We start from the raw sequence: 17849 nt of genomic DNA, 5'->3' as shown, positions 1-17849 counted from the left end.
GAGGATTAGACCCCAGGTCACCAGTCTACATCCTAAACTACCTCAACATCATAGAGGATTAGACCCCAGGTCACCAGTCTACATCCTAAACTACCTCAATATCATAGAGGATTAGACCCCAGGTCACCAGTCTACATCCTAAACTACCTCAATATCATAGAGGATTAGACCCCAGGTCACCAGTCTACATCCTAAACTACCTCAATATCATCTCAGAGGATTAGACCCCAGGTCACCAGTCTACATCCTAAACTACCTCAATATCATAGAGGATTAGACCCCAGGTCACCAGTCTACATCCTAAACTACCTCAATATCATCTCAGAGGATTAGACCCCAGGTCACCAGTCTACATCCTAAACTACCTCAATATCATAGAGGATTAGACCCCAGGTCACCAGTCTACATCCTAAACTACCTCAATATCATAGAGGATTAGACCCCAGGTCACCAGTCTACATCCTAAACTACCTCAATATCATAGAGGATTAGACCCCAGGTCACCAGTCTACATCCTAAACTACCTCAATATCATCTCAGAGGATTAGACCCCAGGTCACCAGTCTACATCCTAAACTACCTCAATATCATCGAGGATTAGACCCCAGGTCACCAGTCTACATCCTAAACTACCTCAATATCATAGAGGATTAGACCCCAGGTCACCAGTCTACATCCTAAACTGCCTCAATATCATCTCAGAGGATTAGACCCCAGGTCACCAGTCTACATCCTAAACTACCTCAATATCATAGAGGATTAGACCCCAGGTCACCAGTCTACATCCTAAACTACCTCAATATCATAGAGGATTAGACCCCAGGTCACCAGTCTACATCCTAAACTGCCTCAATATCATCTCAGAGGATTAGACCCCAGGTCACCAGTCTACATCCTAAACTACCTCAACATCATAGAGGATTAGACCCCAGGTCACCAGTCTACATCCTAAACTACCTCAATATCATCTCAGAGGATTAGCCCCCAGGTCACCAGTCTACATCCTAAACTACCTCAATATCATAGAGGATTAGACCCCAGGTCACCAGTCTACATCCTAAACTACCTCAATATCATCTCAGAGGATTAGACCCCAGGTCACCAGTCTACATCCTAAACTACCTCAATATCATAGAGGATTAGACCCCAGGTCACCAGTCTACATCCTAAACTACCTCAATATCATCTCAGAGGATTAGCCCCCAGGTCACCAGTCTACATCATAAACTACCTCAATATAATCTCAGAGGATTAGACCCCAGGTCACCAGTCTACATCCTAAACTACCTCAATATCATAGAGGATTAGACCCCAGGTCACCAGTCTACATCCTAAACTACCTCAATATCATCTCAGAGGATTAGACCCCAGGTCACCAGTCTACATCCTAAACTACCTCAATATCATAGAGGATTAGACCCCAGGTCACCAGTCTACATCCTAAACTACCTCAATATCATCTCAGAGGATTAGCCCCCAGGTCACCAGTCTACATCATAAACTACCTCAATATAATCTCAGAGGATTAGACCCCAGGTCACCAGTCTACATCCTAAACTACCTCAATATCATAGAGGATTAGACCCCAGGTCACCAGTCTACATCCTAAACTACCTCAATATCATCTCAGAGGATTAGACCCCAGGTCACCAGTCTACATCCTAAACTACCTCAATATCATAGAGGATTAGACCCCAGGTCACCAGTCTACATCCTAAACTACCTCAATATCATAGAGGATTAGACCCCAGGTCACCAGTCTACATCCTAAACTACCTCAATATCATAGAGGATTAGACCCCAGGTCACCAGTCTACATCCTAAACTACCTCAATATCATCTCAGAGGATTAGACCCCAGGTCACCAGTATATATCCTAAACTACCTCAATATCATAGAGGATTAGACCCCTGGTCACCAGTCTACATCCTAAACTACCTCAATATCATAGAGGATTAGACCCCAGGTCACCAGTCTACATCCTAAACTACCTCAACATCATCTCAGAGGATTAGACCCCAGGTCACCAGTCTACATCCTAAACTACCTCAACATCATAGAGGATTAGACCCCAGGTCACCAGTCTACATCCTAAACTACCTCAATATCATAGAGGATTAGACCCCAGGTCACCAGTCTACATCCTAAACTACCTCAATATCATCTCAGAGGATTAGACCCCAGGTCACCAGTCTACATCCTAAACTACCTCAATATCATAGAGGATTAGACCCCAGGTCACCAGTCTACATCCTAAACTACCTCAACATCATAGAGGATTAGACCCCAGGTCACCAGTCTACATCCTAAACTACCTCAACATCATCTCAGAGGATTAGACCCCAGGTCACCAGTCTACATCCTAAACTACCTCAACATCATAGAGGATTAGACCCCAGGTCACCAGTCTACATCCTAAACTACCTCAATATCATAGAGGATTAGACCCCAGGTCACCAGTCTACATCCTAAACTACCTCAATATCATAGAGGATTAGACCCCAGGTCACCAGTCTACATCCTAAACTACCTCAATATCATCGAGGATTAGACCCCAGGTCACCAGTCTACATCCTAAACTACCTCAATATCATAGAGGATTAGACCCCAGGTCACCAGTCTACATCCTAAACTGCCTCAATATCATCTCAGAGGATTAGACCCCAGGTCACCAGTCTACATCCTAAACTACCTCAATATCATAGAGGATTAGACCCCAGGTCACCAGTCTACATCCTAAACTACCTCAATATCATAGAGGATTAGACCCCAGGTCACCAGTCTACATCCTAAACTGCCTCAATATCATCTCAGAGGATTAGACCCCAGGTCACCAGTCTACATCCTAAACTACCTCAACATCATAGAGGATTAGACCCCAGGTCACCAGTCTACATCCTAAACTACCTCAATATCATCTCAGAGGATTAGCCCCCAGGTCACCAGTCTACATCCTAAACTACCTCAATATCATAGAGGATTAGACCCCAGGTCACCAGTCTACATCCTAAACTACCTCAATATCATCTCAGAGGATTAGACCCCAGGTCACCAGTCTACATCCTAAACTACCTCAATATCATAGAGGATTAGACCCCAGGTCACCAGTCTACATCCTAAACTACCTCAATATCATCTCAGAGGATTAGCCCCCAGGTCACCAGTCTACATCATAAACTACCTCAATATAATCTCAGAGGATTAGACCCCAGGTCACCAGTCTACATCCTAAACTACCTCAATATCATAGAGGATTAGACCCCAGGTCACCAGTCTACATCCTAAACTACCTCAATATCATCTCAGAGGATTAGACCCCAGGTCACCAGTCTACATCCTAAACTACCTCAATATCATAGAGGATTAGACCCCAGGTCACCAGTCTACATCCTAAACTACCTCAATATCATCTCAGAGGATTAGCCCCCAGGTCACCAGTCTACATCATAAACTACCTCAATATAATCTCAGAGGATTAGACCCCAGGTCACCAGTCTACATCCTAAACTACCTCAATATCATAGAGGATTAGACCCCAGGTCACCAGTCTACATCCTAAACTACCTCAATATCATCTCAGAGGATTAGACCCCAGGTCACCAGTCTACATCCTAAACTACCTCAATATCATAGAGGATTAGACCCCAGGTCACCAGTCTACATCCTAAACTACCTCAATATCATAGAGGATTAGACCCCAGGTCACCAGTCTACATCCTAAACTACCTCAATATCATAGAGGATTAGACCCCAGGTCACCAGTCTACATCCTAAACTACCTCAATATCATCTCAGAGGATTAGACCCCAGGTCACCAGTATATATCCTAAACTACCTCAATATCATAGAGGATTAGACCCCTGGTCACCAGTCTACATCCTAAACTACCTCAATATCATAGAGGATTAGACCCCAGGTCACCAGTCTACATCCTAAACTACCTCAACATCATCTCAGAGGATTAGACCCCAGGTCACCAGTCTACATCCTAAACTACCTCAACATCATAGAGGATTAGACCCCAGGTCACCAGTCTACATCCTAAACTACCTCAATATCATAGAGGATTAGACCCCAGGTCACCAGTCTACATCCTAAACTACCTCAATATCATCTCAGAGGATTAGACCCCAGGTCACCAGTCTACATCCTAAACTACCTCAATATCATAGAGGATTAGACCCCAGGTCACCAGTCTACATCCTAAACTACCTCAATATCATCTCAGAGGATTAGACCCCAGGTCACCAGTCTACATCCTAAACTACCTCAATATCATAGAGGATTAGACCCCAGGTCACCAGTCTACATCCTAAACTACCTCAATATCATCTCAGAGGATTAGACCCCAGGTCACCAGTCTACATCCTAAACTACCTCAATATCATAGAGGATTAGACCCCAGGTCACCAGTCTACATCCTAAACTACCTCAATATCATAGAGGATTAGACCCCAGGTCACCAGTCTACATCCTAAACTACCTCAATATCATAGAGGATTAGACCCCAGGTCACCAGTCTACATCCTAAACTACCTCAATATCATAGAGGATTAGACCCCAGGTCACCAGTCTACATCCTAAACTACCTCAACATCATCTCAGAGGATTAGACCCCTGGTAACCAGTCTACATCCTAAACTACCTCAATATCATAGAGGATTAGACCCCAGGTCACCAGTCTACATCCTAAACTACCTCAATATCATAGAGGATTAGACCCCAGGTCACCAGTATACATCATAAACTACCTCAATATCATAGAGGATTAGACCCCAGGTCACCAGTATACATCATAAACTACCTCAATATCATAGAGGATTAGACCCCAGGTCACCAGTATACATCATAAACTACCTCAATATCATCTTAACCTGCTTCACCTTACTCAGATAGATAGAAACATCTGTTGCTTAGAGACTCCTACCACTGCTGTACCAAGTTGTCTAGAGCAGAGAGAGAGAGAGAATGAGACTCCTACCACTGCTGTACCAAGTTGTCTAGAGCAGAGAGAGAGAGGGAGAGAGAGAGAGGAAAAGAGAAAGCGAGGGATGAACCAGTGAGCGAGGGAGCAGAGAATATGTTGTGTGTCTGTTGAGGAGATATGTAACCCCCCCTCTTTATCTCTATCTCTCTCTAACCACAGCCTCCCCCCTCTTTATCTCCGGTCCCCACAGGCTGTTGGATCATCTCTCTCTCGTGAGGAGGAGCTTCCCACACCCACTTAAAACCCCATCCCCCCCTCTGAGGCAGCTGTTGACCCCTGTACTCCCCCCTCTAACCCCAGCTCCAACCTCCCCCTCTAACCCCAGCCCTCTAACCACAGCCCCTACCTCCCCCCTCTAACCCCCAGCCCCAACCTCCCCCCTCTAACCCCCAGCCCCAACCTCCCCCCTCTAACCCCCAGCCCCAACCTCCCCCCTCTAACCCCCAGCCCCAACCTCCCCCCTCTAACCCCCAGACCCAACCTCCCCCCTCTAACCCCCAGCCCCAACCTCCCCCCACTAACCCCCAGCCCCAACCTCCCCCCTCTAACCCCCAGCCCCAACCTCCCCCCTCTAACCCCAGCCTCCCCCCTCTAACCCCAGCCTCCCCCCTCTAACCCCAGCCTCCCCCCTCTAACCCCAGCCTCCCCCCTCTAACCCCAGCCTCAACCTCCCCCCTCTAACCCCCAACCTCCCCCCTCTCACCCCCAGCCCCAACCTCCCCCCTCTCACCCCCAGCCCCAAACTCCCCCCTCTAACCCCCAACCTCCCCCCTCTAACCCCCAACCTCCCCCCTCTAACCCCCAACCTCCCCCCTCTAACCCCCAACCTCCCCCCTCTAACCCCCAGCCCCAACCTCCCCCCTCTAACCCCCAGCCCCAACCTCCCCCTCTAACCCCCAACCTCCCCCCTCTAACCCTCAGCCCCAACCTCCCCCCTCTAACCGCCAGCCCCAACCTCCCCCCTCTAACCCCCAGCCCCAACCTCCCCCCTCTAACCGCCAGCCCCAACCTCCCCCCTCTAACCGCCAGCCCCAACCTCCCCCCTCTAACCGCCAGCCCCAACCTCCCCCCTCTAACCGCCAGCCCCAACCTCCCCCCTCTAACCGCCAGCCCCAACCTCCCCCTCTAACCCCCAGCCCCAACCTCCCCCCTCTAACCGCCAGCCCCAACCTCCCCCCTCTAACCCCCAGCCCCAACCTCCCCCCTCTAACCCCCAGCCCCAACCTCCCCCCTCTAACCGCCAGCCCCAACCTCCCCCCTCTAACCGCCAGCCCCAACCTCCCTCCTCTAACCCCCAGCCTCAGAGCCGCGTGGAGCTAGAAATTACTCCAGAAGCATTACTCCTACACTACACTACAGTCCTCGAGGAGCATTACTCCTACACCACAGTCCTCCAGGAGCATTACTCCTACACCACAGTCCTCCAGGAGCATTACTCCTACACCACAGTCCTCCAGGAGCATTACTCCTACACTACACCACAGTCCTCCAGGAGCATTACTCCTACACTACAGTCCTCCAGGAGCATTACTCCTACACCACAGTCCTCCAGGAGCATTACTCCTACACCACACTACAGTCCTCCAGGAGCATTACTCCTACACTACAGTCCTCCAGGAGCATTAATCCTACACTACAGTCCTCCAGGAGAATTACTCCTACACTACACCACAGTCCTCCAGGAGCATTACTCCTACACTACAGTCCTCCAGGAGCATTACTCCTACACCACAGTCCTCCAGGAGCATTACTCCTACACTACACCACAGTCCTCCAGGAGCATTACTCCTACACCACAGTCCTCCAGGAGCATTACTCCTACACTACACCACAGTCCTCCAGGAGCATTACTCCTACGCCACAGTCCTCGAGGAGCATTACTCCTACACCACAGTCCTCTAGGAGCATTACTCCTACACCACAGTCCTCCAGGAGCATTACTCCTACACTACAGTCCTCCAGGAGCATTACTCCTACACTACAGTCCTCCAGGAGCATTACTCCTACACTACACCACAGTCCTCAAGGAGCATTACTCCTACACTACAGTCCTCAAGGAACATTACTCCTACACCACAGTCCTCCAGGAGCATTACTCCTACACTACACCACAGTCCTCCAGGAGCATTACTCCTACACCACAGTCCTCCAGGAGCATTACTCCTACACTACAGTCCTCCAGGAGCATTACTCCTACACTACGCCACAGTCCTCGAGGAGCATTACTCCTACACCACAGTCCTCTAGGAGCATTACTCCTACACCACAGTCCTCCAGGAGCATTACTCCTACACTACAGTCCTCCAGGAGCATTTCTCCTACACCACAGTCCTCCAGGAGCATTACTCCTACACCACAGTCCTCCAGGAGCATTACTCCTACACTACAGTCCTCCAGGAGCATTACTCCTACACTACAGTCCTCCAGGAGCATTACTCCTAGACCACACTACAGTCCTCGGGGAGCATTACTCCTACACTACACCACAGTCCTTGATGAGCATTACTCCTACACTACAGTCCTCCAGGAGCATTACTCCTACACCACAGTCCTCCAGGAGCATTACTCCTACACTACACTACAGTCCTCCAGGAGCATTACTCCTACACTACACCACAGTCCTCCAGGAGCATTACTCCTACACTATTACTCCTACACCACACCAAAGTCCTCCAGGAGCATTACTCCTACACTACACCACAGTCCCCCAGGAGCATTACTCCTACACTACACCACAGTCCTCCAGGAGCATTACTCCTACACTACAGTCCTCCAGGAGCATTACTCCTACACTAGTCCTCCAGGAGCATTACTCCTACACCACACCAAAGTCCTCCAGGAGCATTACTCCTACACTACACCACAGTCCCCCAGGAGCATTACTCCTACACTACACCACAGTCCTCCAGGAGCATTACTCCTACACCACAGTCCTCCAGGAGCATTACTCCTACACTACACCACAGTCCTCCAGGAGCATTACTCCTACACTACACCACAGTCCTCCAGGAGCATTACTCCTACACTACACCACAGTCCTCCAGGAGCATTACTCATACACTACAGTCCTCCAGGAGCATTACTCCTACACTACAGTCCTCCAGGAGCATTACTCCTACACCACAGTCCTCCGGGAGCATTACTCCTACACTACACCACAGTCCTCCAGGAGCATTACTCCTACACCACAGTCCTCCAGGAGCATTACTCCTACACTACACCACAGTCCTCCAGGAGCATTACTCCTACACCACAGTCCTCCAGGAGCATTACTCCTACACTACACCACAGTCCTCCAGGAGCATTACTCCTACACTACACCACAGTCCTCCAGGAGCATTACTCCTACACTACACCACAGTCCTCCAGGAGCATTACTCCTACACTACAGTCCTCCAGGAGCATTACTCCTACACTACAGTCCTCCAGGAGCATTACTCCTACACTACAGTCCTCCAGGAGCATTACTCCTACACTACACCACAGTCCCCCAGGAGCATTACTCCTACACTACACCACAGTCCTCCAGGAGCATTACTCCCACACTACAGTCCTCCAGGAGCATTACTCCTACACTACAGTCCTCCAGGAGCATTACTCCTACACTACAGTCCTCCAGGAGCATTACTCCTACACCACAGTCCTCCGGGAGCATTACTCCTACACTACACCACAGTCCTCCAGGAGCATTACTCCTACACCACAGTCCTCCAGGAGCATTACTCCTACACCACAGTCCTCCAGGAGCATTACTCCTACACCACAGTCCTCCAGGAGCATTACTCCTACACTACACCACAGTCCTCCAGGAGCATTACTCCTACACTACACCACAGTCCTCCAGGAGCATTACTCCTACACTACAGTCCTCCAGGAGCATTACTCCTACACTACAGTCCTCCAGGAGCATTACTCCTACACTACACCACAGTCCTCAAGGAGCATTACTCCTACACTACAGTCCTCAAGGAACATTACTCCTACACCACAGTCCTCCAGGAGCATTACTCCTACACTACACCACAGTCCTCCAGGAGCATTACTCCTACACCACAGTCCTCCAGGAGCATTACTCCTACACTACAGTCCTCCAGGAGCATTACTCCTACACTACGCCACAGTCCTCGAGGAGCATTACTCCTACACCACAGTCCTCTAGGAGCATTACTCCTACACCACAGTCCTCCAGGAGCATTACTCCTACACTACAGTCCTCCAGGAGCATTTCTCCTACACCACAGTCCTCCAGGAGCATTACTCCTACACCACAGTCCTCCAGGAGCATTACTCCTACACTACAGTCCTCCAGGAGCATTACTCCTACACTACAGTCCTCCAGGAGCATTACTCCTACACCACACTACAGTCCTCGGGGAGCATTACTCCTACACTACACCACAGTCCTTGATGAGCATTACTCCTACACTACAGTCCTCCAGGAGCATTACTCCAACACCACAGTCCTCCAGGAGCATTACTCCTACACTACACTACAGTCCTCCAGGAGCATTACTCCTACACTACACCACAGTCCTTGAGGAGCATTACTCCTACACCACAGTCCTCTAGGAGCATTACTCCTACACTACAGTCCTCTAGGAGCATTACTCCTACACTACACCAGTCCTCCAGGAGCATTACTCCTACACTACACCACAGTCCTCCAGGAGCATTACTCCTACACTATTACTCCTACACCACACCAAAGTCCTCCAGGAGCATTACTCCTACACTACACCACAGTCCCCCAGGAGCATTACTCCTACACTACACCACAGTCCTCCAGGAGCATTACTCCTACACTACAGTCCTCCAGGAGCATTACTCCTACACTAGTCGTCCAGGAGCATTACTCCTACACCACACCAAAGTCCTCCAGGAGCATTACTCCTACACTACACCACAGTCCCCCAGGAGCATTACTCCTACACTACACCACAGTCCTCCAGGAGCATTACTCCTACACCACAGTCCTCCAGGAGCATTACTCCTACACTACACCACAGTCCTCCAGGAGCATTACTCCTACACTACACCACAGTCCTCCAGGAGCATTACTCCCACACTACAGTCCTCCAGGAGCATTACTCATACACTACAGTCCTCCAGGAGCATTACTCCTACACTACAGTCCTCCAGGAGCATTACTCCTACACCACAGTCCTCCGGGAGCATTACTCCTACACTACACCACAGTCCTCCAGGAGCATTACTCCTACACCACAGTCCTCCAGGAGCATTACTCCTACACTACACCACAGTCCTCCAGGAGCATTACTCCTACACCACAGTCCTCCAGGAGCATTACTCCTACACTACACCACAGTCCTCCAGGAGCATTACTCCTACACTACACCACAGTCCTCCAGGAGCATTACTCCTACACTACACCACAGTCCTCCAGGAGCACTACTCCTACACTACAGTCCTCCAGGAGCATTACTCCTACACTACAGTCCTCCAGGAGCATTACTCCTACACTACAGTCCTCCAGGAGCATTACTCCTACACTACACCACAGTCCCCCAGGAGCATTACTCCTACACTACACCACAGTCCTCCAGGAGCATTACTCCCACACTACAGTCCTCCAGGAGCATTACTCCTACACTACAGTCCTCCAGGAGCATTACTCCTACACTACAGTCCTCCAGGAGCATTACTCCTACACCACAGTCCTCCGGGAGCATTACTCCTACACTACACCACAGTCCTCCAGGAGCATTACTCCTACACCACAGTCCTCCAGGAGCATTACTCCTACACCACAGTCCTCCAGGAGCATTACTCCTACACCACAGTCCTCCAGGAGCATTACTCCTACACTACACCACAGTCCTCCAGGAGCATTACTCCTACACTACACCACAGTCCTCCAGGAGCATTACTCCTACACTACAGTCCTCCAGGAGCATTACTCCTACACTACAGTCCTCCAGGAGCATTACTCCTACACTACACCACAGTCCTCGAGGAGCATTACTCCTACACCACAGTCCTCGAGGAGCATTACTCCTACACCACAGTCCTCCAGGAGCATTACTCCTACACCACAGTCCTCCAGGAGCATTACTCCTACACCACAGTCCTCCAGGAGCATTACTCCTACACCACAGTCCTCCAGGAGCATTACTCCTACACCACAGTCCTCCAGGAGCATTACTCCTACACCACAGTCCTCCAGGAACATTACTCCTACACTACAGTCCTCCAGGAGCATTACTCCTACATTACTTCTAACCCTAACCCCCTCTCTAACCCACAGTATTCTAACCCCCTCTCTAACCCACAGTATTCTAACCCCCTCTCTAACCCACAGTATTCTAACCCCCTCTCTAACCCACAGTATTCTAACCCCCTCTCTATCCAACAGTATTCTAACCCCCTCTCTAACCAACAGTATTCTAACCCCCTCTCTATCCAACAGTATTCTAACCCCTCTCTATCCAACAGTATTCTAACCCCCTCTCTATCCAACAGTATTCTAACCCCCTCTCTAACCAACAGTATTCTAACCCCCTCTCTATCCAACAGTATTCTAACCCCTCTCTATCCAACAGTATTCTAAAGCCCCCTCTCTATCCAACAGTATTCTAACCCCCTCTCTATCCAACAGTATTCTAACCCTCTCTATCCAACAGTATTCTAACCCCTCTCTATCCAACAGTATTCTAACCCCCTCTCTAACCCACAGTATTCTAACCCCCTCTCTAACCCACAGTATTCTAACCCCCTCTCTAACCCACAGTATTCTAACCCCCTCTCTAACCCACAGTATTCTAACCCCCTCTCTAACCAACAGTATTCTAACCCCCTCTCTAACCAACAGTATTCTAACCCTCTCTCTAACCAACAGTATTCTAACCCTCTCTAACCCACAGTATTCTAACCCTCTCTATCCCACAGTATTCTAACCCCCTCTCTAACCCACAGTATTCTAACCCCTCTCTATCCAACAGTATTCTAACCCCCTCTCTAACCCACAGTATTCTAACCCCCTCTCTATCCAACAGTATTCTAACCCTCTCTCTATCCAACAGTATTCTAACCCCCTCTCTATCCAACAGTATTCTAACCCCCTCACTAACCAACAGTATTCTAACCCCCTCTCTAACCCACAGTATTCTAACCCCCTCTCTAACCAACAGTATTCTAACCCCCTCTCTAACCAACAGTATTCTAACCCCCTCTCTAACCAACAGTATTCTAACCCCCTCTCTAACCAACAGTATTCTAACCCCTCTCTATCCAACAGTATTCTAACCCCCTCTCTAACCCACATTATTCTAACCCCCTCTCTAACCAACCGTATTCTAACCCCCTCTCTAACCAACAGTATTCTAACCCCCTCTCTAACCAACAGTATTCTAACCCCCTCTCTAACCAACAGTATTCTAACCCCCTCTCTAACCCACAGTATTCTAACCCCCTCTCTAACCCACAGTATTCTAACCCCTCTCTATCCAACAGTATTCTAACCCCCTCTCTAACCCACAGTATTCTAACCCCCTCTCTAACCCACAGTATTCTAACCCCCTCTCTATCCAACAGTATTCTAACCCCCTCTCTAACCAACAGTATTCTAACCCCCTCTCTAACCAACAGTATTCTAACCCCCTCTCTAACCCACAGTATTCTAACCCCCTCTCTATCCCACAGTATTCTAACCCCCTCTCTAACCCACAGTATTCTAACCCCCTCTCTAACCCACAGTATTCTAACCCCCTCTCTATCCCACAGTATTCTAACCCCCTCTCTATCCAACAGTATTCTAACCCCCTCTCTAACCAACAGTATTCTAACCCCCTCTCTAACCAACAGTATTCTAACCCCCTCTCTATCCAACAGTATTCTAACCCCCTCTCTAACCCCCCTCTCTAACCAACAGTATTCTAACCCCCTCTCTATCCCACAGTATTCTAACCCCCTCTCTAACCCCCTCTCTATCCAACAGTATTCTAACCCCCTCTCTAACCCCCTCTCTATCCAACAGTATTCTAACCCCCTCTCTAACCAACAGTATTCTAACCCCCTCTCTATCCAACAGTATTCTAACCCCCTCTCTAACCAACAGTATTCTAACCCCCTCTCTAACCAACAGTATTCTAACCCCCTCTCTAACCAACAGTATTCTAACCCCCTCTCTAACCAACAGTATTCTAACCCCCTCTCTAACCAACAGTATTCTAACCCCCTCTCTAACCAACAGTATTCTAACCCCCTCTCTAACCAACAGTATTCTAACCCCCTCTCTAACCAACAGTATTCTAACCCCCTCTCTAACCCACAGTATTCTAACCCCCTCTCTATCCCACAGTATTCTAACCCCCTCTCTAACCCACAGTATTCTAACCCCCTCTCTATCCCACAGTATTCTAACTCCTCAGTCTCTGGACTCATGGGAAAGTAGCATTTCCTAACCCTTCACAGTTCCTTATTCAAACCAACACAATGCAAATGTCCTGATGGCTGTTGCCTGTGGTCAACCCTGCAGCGCTCAAAACATTGCAGAAAGGCATATGAGAAGTGTGTGTTGCCGAAGCTTAAAGAAAACAGCAAAATCATTTAACAAAACATCAGGTTTCTCACACACAAAAAAAAGACGAGACCAGAGATCTTACCTCACTTGGTGTGTAGTAATGTCGGTCTGTTAACAGTCCATAATCCAACGGCAGAGTGTGACCGCTAGCTAACAGACCGGCAGTAAGCAGTAACGGAGAAAGAGGCTCGACTAGACACCAGGCAGAAGTGACAACAGAAGAATAGCTAGCTAACAGAACGGAGAAAGAGGCTCGACTAGACACCAGGCAGAAGTGACAACAGAAGAATAGCTAGCTAACAGAACGGAGAAAGAGGCTCGACTAGACACCAGGCAGAAGTGACAACAGAAGAATAGCTAGCTAACAGAACGGAGAAAGAGGCTCGACTAGACACCAGGCAGAAGTGACAACAGAAGAATAGCTAGCTAACAGAACGGAGAAAGAGGCTCGACTAGGGGGGGGGGGGGGGGGGGGGGGGGGGGGGAGCTACGGCTGAAAGGCGTTTTCAATAGGTCGTCTCTAACACAGCAGCAGCAGCAGCAGCCAGGGCTGGGAAATACACTCTACAGGTCTGTCAGCAGCACAGAGAGACGAGAGACACGTGTTACAACAGAACGGAGGGAAACGGGTTTGGGTTTAACAACAACCGAAACACACGTAGTCTGATCTTCTCAGCTAACTACCGAACTGTCTGAACTTCTCAGCTAACTACCGAACCACACGCAGTCTGATCTTCTCAGCTAACTACCGAACCACACGCAGTCTGATCTTCTCCGCTAACTACCGAACCACACGCAGTCTGATCTTCTCAGCTAACTACCGAACCACACGCAGTCTGGTCTTCTCAACTAACTACCGAACCACACGCAGTCTGATCTTCTCCGCTAACTACCGAACCACACGCAGTCTGATCTTCTCAGTTAACTACCGAACCACACGCAGTCTGATCTTCTCAGCTAACTACCGAACCACACGCAGTCTGATCTTCTCAGCTAACTACCGAACCACACGCAGTCTGGTCTTCTCAGCTAACTACCGAACCACACGCAGTCTGATCTTCTCAGCTAACTACCGAACTGTCTGAACTTCTCAGCTAACTACCGAACCACACGCAGTCTGATCTTCTCAGCTAACTACCGAACCACACGCAGTCTGATCTTCTCCGCTAACTACCGAACCACACGCAGTCTGGTCTTCTCAGCTAACTACCGAACCACACGCAGTCTGATCTTCTCCGCTAACTACCGAACCACACGCAGTCTGATCTTCTCCGCTAACTACCGAACCACACGCAGTCTGATCTTCTCAGCTAACTACCGAACTGTCTGAACTTCTCAGCTAACTACCGAACCACACGCAGTCTGATCTTCTCAGCTAACTACCGAACCACACGCAGTCTGATCTTCTCCGCTAACTACCGAACCACACGCAGTCTGATCTTCTCAGCTAACTACCGAACCACACGCAGTCTGGTCTTCTCAACTAACTACCGAACCACACGCAGTCTGATCTTCTCCGCTAACTACCGAACCACACGCAGTCTGATCTTCTCAGTTAACTACCGAACCACACGCAGTCTGATCTTCTCAGCTAACTACCGAACCACACGCAGTCTGATCTTCTCAGCTAACTACCGAACCACACGCAGTCTGGTCTTCTCAGCTAACTACCGAACCACACGCAGTCTGATCTTCTCAGCTAACTACCGAACTGTCTGAACTTCTCAGCTAACTACCGAACCACACGCAGTCTGATCTTCTCAGCTAACTACCGAACCACACGCAGTCTGATCTTCTCCGCTAACTACCGAACCACACGCAGTCTGGTCTTCTCAGCTAACTACCGAACCACACGCAGTCTGATCTTCTCCGCTAACTACCGAACCACACGCAGTCTGATCTTCTCAGCTAACTACCGAACCACACGCAGTCTGATCTTCTCAGCTAACTACCGAACCACACGCAGTCTGATCTTCTCAGCTAACTACCGAACCACACGCAGTCTGGTCTTCTCAGCTAACTACCGAACCACACGCAGTCTGATCTTCTCAGCTAACTACCGAACCACACGCAGTCTGATCTTCTCAGCTAACTACCGAACCACACGCAGTCTGATCTTCTCAGTTAACTACCGAATTGTCTGATCTTCTCAGCTAACTACCGAACCACACGCAGTCTGATCTTCTCAGCTAACTACCCAACCACACGCAGTCTGATCTTCTCAGCTAACTACCGAAACACACGCAGTCTGGTCTTCTCAGCTAACTACCGAACCACACGTAGTCTGATCTTCTCAGCTAACCACACGCAGTCTGATCTTCTCAGCTAACTACCGAACCACACGCAGTCTGGTCTTCTCAGCTAACTACCGAACCACACGCAGTCTGGTCTTCTCCGCTAACTACCGAACCACACGCAGTCTGGTCTTCTCAGCTAACTACCGAACCACACGCGGTCTGATCTTCTCAGCTAACTACCGAACCACACGCAGTCTGGTCTTCTCAGCTAACTACCAAAACACACGCAGTCTGATCTTCTCAGCTAACTACCGAACCACACGCAGTCTGATTTTCTCAGCTAACTACCGAACCACACGCAGTCTGATCTTCTCAGCTAACTACCGAACCACACGTAGTCTGATCTTCTCAGCTAACTACCGAACCACACGCAGTCTGATCTTCTCAGCTAACTACCGAACCACACGCAGTCTGATCTTCTCAGCTAACTACCGAACTGTCTGAACTTCTCAGCTAACTACCGAACCACACGCAGTCTGATCTTCTCAGCTAACTACCGAACCACACGCAGTCTGATCTTCTCCGCTAACTACCGAACCACACGCAGTCTGGTCTTCTCAGCTAACTACCGAACCACACGCAGTCTGATCTTCTCCGCTAACTACCGAACCACACGCAGTCTGATCTTCTCAGCTAACTACCGAACCACACGCAGTCTGATCTTCTCAGCTAACTACCGAACCACACGCAGTCTGATCTTCTCAGCTAACTACCGAACCACACGCAGTCTGGTCTTCTCAGCTAACTACCGAACCACACGCAGTCTGATCTTCTCAGCTAACTACCGAACCACACGCAGTCTGATCTTCTCCGCTAACTACCGAAACACACGCAGTCTGATCTTCTCAGCTAACTACCGAACCACACGCAGTCTGATCTTCTCCATTAACTACCGAATTGTCTGATCTTCTCAGCTAACTACCGAACCACACGCAGTCTGATCTTCTCAGCTAACTACCGAACCACACGCAGTCTGATCTTCTCAGCTAACTACCGAAACACACGCAGTCTGGTCTTCTCAGCTAACTACCGAACCACACGTAGTCTGATCTTCTCAGCTAACTACCGAACCACACGCAGTCTGGTCTTCTCAGCTAACTACCGAACCACACGCAGTCTGGTCTTCTCCGCTAACTACCGAACCACACGCAGTCTGGTCTTCTCAGCTAACTACCGAACCACACGCGGTCTGATCTTCTCAGCTAACTACCGAACCACACGCAGTCTGGTCTTCTCAGCTAACTACCAAAACACACGCAGTCTGATCTTCTCAGCTAACTACCGAACCACACGCAGTCTGATCTTCTCAGCTAACTACCGAACCACACGCAGTCTGATCTTCTCAGCTAACTACCGAACCACACGTAGTCTGATCTTCTCAGCTAACTACCGAACCACACGCAGTCTGATCTTCTCAGCTAACTACCGAACCACACGCAGTCTGATCTTCTCAGCTAACTACCGAACCACACGCAGTCTGGTCTTCTCAGCTAACTACCGAACCACACGCAGTCTGATCTTCTCAGCTAACTACCGAACCACACGCAGTCTGATCTCCTCAGCTAACTACCGAACCACACGCAGTCTGATCTTCTCCGCTAACTACCGAACCACACGCAGTCTGGTCTTCTCAGCTAACTACCGAACCACACGCAGTCTGATCTTCTCAGCTAACTACCGAACTGTCTAATCTTCTCAGCTAACTACCGAACCATACGCAGTCTGGTCTTCTCAGCTAACTACACGCAGTCTGATCTTCTCAGCTAACTACACGCAGTCTGATCTTCTCAGCTAACTACCGAACCACACGCAGTCTGATCTTCTCAGATAACTACCGAAACACACGCAGTCTGGTCTTCTCAGCTAACTACCGAACCACACGCAGTCTGATCTTCTCAGCTAACCACACGCAGTCTGATCTTCTCAGCTAACTACCGAACCACACGCAGTCTGATCTTCTCAGCTAACTACCGAACCACACGCAGTCTGGTCTTCTCCGCTAACTACCGAACCACACGCAGTCTGA

General features: G+C 49.3%; 1 protein-coding gene across 5 annotated transcripts in view; it reads right to left on the bottom strand.

Moving 5' to 3' along the window:
- LOC129842353 (neurocalcin-delta A) overlaps nt 1-17849 on the bottom strand; it is a 136377-nt gene that overhangs the window by 58647 nt on the left and 59881 nt on the right. For 2 of the 5 annotated variants that reach the window (XM_055910878.1, XM_055910875.1), the window contains exon 1: nt 13609-13976. The exons of the other annotated variants lie outside the window; for them this stretch is intronic. The gene's annotated coding sequence lies outside the window, so the exon portion shown is untranslated. Of the gene's footprint in view, nt 1-13608; nt 13977-17849 lie in introns of those variants that run through there. 5 annotated transcript variants of the gene reach the window in all.

This window comes from Salvelinus fontinalis, unplaced genomic scaffold (assembly GCF_029448725.1).
Source record: "Salvelinus fontinalis isolate EN_2023a unplaced genomic scaffold, ASM2944872v1 scaffold_0035, whole genome shotgun sequence".
Lineage (NCBI taxonomy): Eukaryota > Metazoa > Chordata > Actinopteri > Salmoniformes > Salmonidae > Salvelinus > Salvelinus fontinalis.
Note: the sequence above shows the minus strand (reverse complement) of the source record. Positions and strands in the feature narration are given on the sequence as shown.